The 4,355-nt window shown below is 42.7% G+C and overlaps 1 pseudogene; it reads right to left on the reverse strand.

The window, feature by feature from the left end:
• Positions 1–2,693: 2,693 nt before the first annotated feature.
• On the reverse strand, positions 2,694–3,533 carry LOC118831547 (annotated as a pseudogene).
• Positions 3,534–4,355: the final 822 nt, after the last annotated feature.

The raw sequence follows: 4,355 nt of genomic DNA on the forward strand, positions 1-4,355 counted from the left end.
ATCTTACCTGCTTTGCAGGCCATCCAGTCTATACAGTTTGAATGATAAAAAGGAATTACAGCACCTAGGTAGCTGAATTTGCCTTGGGGTTGGCATGGGAGGTGGGCTTGATACAGTCAGCACCATCACTACCACAAACAGTAGCATCACGATGACCTCAGCCTCCACCAGGAATAACTCCCTGATCTATACTTTTCACTGGAGATCCTCCCTCAAAGTCGCAGGTATTTTTGGTGGAGACATCTTTCTTGTTATTTCACTTGGCTGATATTTATTATTTGAGGGTGCTACTGAAACTTCCAAGCCATACTGAATGACCTCAGCATAAAGATGGGACATACCTTGTTCTAAGAGCCCAAAGGTAACATTTTGCTCTGTTGAGTCATTTTTTTGTAATAAAAGTCAGCAAGCCTACTGAGATCAGATACTGTACATATGTCTCAGTCACTTGTGAGATTATAATGATGTGAAGTGTTGAATATTGCTTGCAAAAGCCTGCTTATTCACAATCCACCGAGAGTATTCTTGATTCATATATAGATGACCATCATAAATATTTGGTTTGCTAGGAACCTAGGAATATAGGCTATAAATACTGATATTCTCTTTTTTTTTAGTATTCTTCAGTTTTGAAATTGTTTCCATGTCTTTGGTGACTTCTCCTTCTTTCAGACCCCTTGCACATTGGCCTATCCATGCCTTCATCATTGTGTTGTCTCCAGCATAGCTCTTCTCTATATTCACTTGACCCAGCATGGCAGCTTTAATCTCCTAATTTAATCTCCTTTAATGTCTTTAATCTCTTTAGTGCTAGCTCTCCTTCCACTAAAAGCACTTTCAAGTCTGTGAGGTTGGCATCCAAGTGTGGTTGTTCTACTGTCCTCGATGGAGAAAAAATCATTTGTTGAAATGATTGGGTTTTTCACATAAATCCTTGACATTCCTATACATTACTAACAAAGCCCAATGACAAGAGCTAGGAAGAGAAATTCCATTTAAAGTTACTGTAGACACTATAAAATATTTGGGAGTCTGGCTGCCAAGACAAACCCAGGACCTACAGGAACACAATTACAAAACACTTTTCATACAAATAAAGTCAGACCTAAATAAATGGAAAAACATCAGTTGCTCATGGTTAGGCTGAGCTAATATAATAAAAATGAAATTTTACCTAAATTAATTTCTTTATTCAGTGCCATACCAATCAAACTACCAAAAAACTATTTTACAGAACTGGATAAAATAATAACAAAATTCATCTGGAAGAATGAAAAGTCCAGAATATCTAGGGAATTAGTGAAAAGAAATGCTAGGGAAGGAGGCCTAGCCATACCAGATCGTAAACTGTATTGTAAAGCAGCAGTCATCAAAACTATTTGGTACTAGCTGTAGCCAGAATGGACTTTGTTTTCTTTGAATGACTCAGCTCGCCTTGTTGAGCTTCCCTGGACGCTGGGGCTTGCTATTCCGGGGCAGGACCAGAGCTTCCTGTGTGATGAGTCGTGGAGCTGGCTGAGGGGAGGTGTGTTAACGTGGTCTACGCTGGGGGAGGGGCCAAGTCAAGAACCAATTGGCCCTGGTCGTTCAGGCAGCGCTTGATGATGTCAAAAACTCTATAAGAGGGGAGAGGACAGCTTGAAGATCCTCCTTTCCTTTTCCGGTTGGAGCCAGAGACACCTACAGCCGAAGCTGAGCTGCTGGTAGCAGAGCTGACTAGAGGCTAGTGGGTAATCTTCTTACCGTAGAGGGGAAGCATGTATACGATTTTGCCTTATACCATCTCGCTTCTCTGTGGCCTTCTGATTACCCTTGTAAGGCGGACTTATTGGGCCTGGAAGCTTTTGATGAAAATATCAAAATGGGGACGCTGGTTTGTGGGCTTGTTATTGTGGAGTGTAAATACATGCTTTAGTTCTCCTGCCTTCTGCCTAGAGAATTCCTTATATCCTGTGGTTCCGGACCTTTTAGGCACATATGAGATTCTCTTTGAAATCATAAATTCTGCCTTCCTAATATACTAGCTAAGAAACAGAGTGGTGGATCAGTGGGGTAGGTTAGGTACACAAGATGCAGTAGTCAATGACAGTAACAATCTATTCTTTGATAAACCCAAAGGATCCAGCTTCTGGGTTAAGAATTCACTATTTCATAAAAAGTAATGGAAAAACTGGAAAATAGTGTGGCAGAAACTGGGCATAGACCAATATCTTGTACCACATACCAAAATTAAGTCAAAATAGGTTCACAATTTAGGTATGAAGGCTGATACTATAAGCAATTTGGGAGAGCAAGGAATAGTTTACCTGTCAGATTTATGGAGAAGGAAGGATTTTATGACCAAACAAGAGATAGAGAGCTTTATGAAATGCAAAATGGATAATTTTGATTATGTCAAATTGAAAAAAAATTGTACAAACAAAGCCAATGCAACTAAGATTAGGAGGGAAGCAGAAAATTGGTAAAGTATTTTTATAACCAATGTCTCTGATAAAGGTCTCATCTCTAAAATATACAGCGAACTGTGTCAAATTTACAGGAATACAAATCATTCCCCAATTGATAAATGGTCAAAAGATATGAAGAGGCAGTTTTCAGAGGAAGAAATTAAAGGTATCTATAGTCATATGAAAAAATGTCTAAATCACCATTGATTAGAGAAATACAAATCAAGATAATTTTTTTTTTTTTTACAATTTCCAAAATAATTTTATTGTCAGGATTCTGTACTTTAGTTCTCCTTCTCCTGTACAGTCTTGGTACCCCGGAGTCGACCAGTATGCCGGGCAGCAATGAGACCGACCTTTCGTCCAGCTGGGACGTCTCTTCGAATGGTGGATGGTTTTCCAATATGCTGGTGATTACCTCCTCCGAAGGGATGTTCCACAGGATTCATGGCCACACCCCGGACACGAGGCCAGCAGTTTCTTTTGGCCTTGTATTTGTGGTAGGCACGACCTGCCTTAAGGATAGGTTTATCAATACGACCTCCTCCAGCAACAACACCAACCACAGCTCTGTTTGCGGAGTTAGATCACTTTCTTAGAGCCTGAAGGTAGCTTTACTCGTGTCTTCTTGGTTTCAGGATTGTGAGAAATCACTGTGGCGTAGTTTCCAGATGCACGGGCAAGCTTACCCCGGTCCCCAGGCTTTTCTTCAAGACAGCACACTATGGTCCCTTCAGGCATAGTGCCAACTGGGAGGACATTGCCAATGTTGAGCTGAGCTTTCTTACCACAGTACACAAACTGGCCGGTATGGATGCCTTCAGCAGCAATGAACAACTCTGTCCTCTTTTTAAATCGGTAAGGATCCCAGAAAGCTACTTTTGCAAGAGGAGCCCCTCGGCCTGGATCATGGATTATGTCCTTTACGATACCCTTAATGTAGCCATGACTCTCGGCGAAGTCGACCGCCCGGAGCTTGGCGACCCCTTTCCTGTGCTTCACGTGAGCGTGGAAAACGGAGCCCGCACCCTTCCTCTGACCACGGATCACTCGGCCCATCCTGCGCGGTCTGGCTCTGGACTTGCTAGAAAGAGCCAAATCAAGATAAATTTTAGGTACCACATCTCTCCTGTCAGATTTGCCAACATAGCAAAGCAGGAAAGTCATAAATGCTGGAAAAGATGTGGGAAAATTGGAACACTGTTACATTGTTGGTGGAGTTGTGAACTGATCCAGCCATTCTGGAGAGCCATTAGGAACTATGCCCAAAGGGCTATAAAGATGTGCATACCAGGGGTCCATCGGGGCTTGGACATGGAACATTAGCAGTGGAAGCTGGATCCTGGGAGGTGCAGACCCAGAGGTAGCAGTGCTGTGCATTCAAAAGTGGGTTGGTGGGATGGCCAACAAGAAATTAACTCGAGTAGGCTTGCCATAGCATCTCTGTGACCAAGTAGACATCAGATTGTTACTTGTAAGGATTTCTTATGCCTTTCCCCATTGGAGCTCATGAAAATGACTGGCCAGAATTACCAAGGGGTCCATGAACTTCTCTACACAGTTAGCAGAGCATGTACTCCTCAAATGCAGACTCTTTCTTAGCGACAACCCTCACCAGCTTAGATGAAGCCCTACATGGAGGTGTGCCTGGAGCCTCACTCACAGAGGTCACAGGTCCTTCAGGTTGTGGCAAAACCCAGTTTTGTATGATGATGAGTGCTTTGGCCTCATTGCCCACTGGCATGGGAGGATTAGAAGGGGCTGTTATATATATTGACACAGAGTCAGCATTTAATGCCGAAAAACTCCAAGGTTTGTATGAGAGGTTTTTCACCCATAGAAGAGGAAGGTGAACAGTTGGGGATATTGCTACAGAGAAACTTGTAACCAGCCAGGGGCAGAGCCAGG

The sequence above is a fragment of the Trichosurus vulpecula genome, chromosome 9, assembly GCF_011100635.1.
Source record: "Trichosurus vulpecula isolate mTriVul1 chromosome 9, mTriVul1.pri, whole genome shotgun sequence".
In the NCBI taxonomy this organism is placed as follows: Eukaryota; Metazoa; Chordata; class Mammalia; order Diprotodontia; family Phalangeridae; genus Trichosurus; species Trichosurus vulpecula.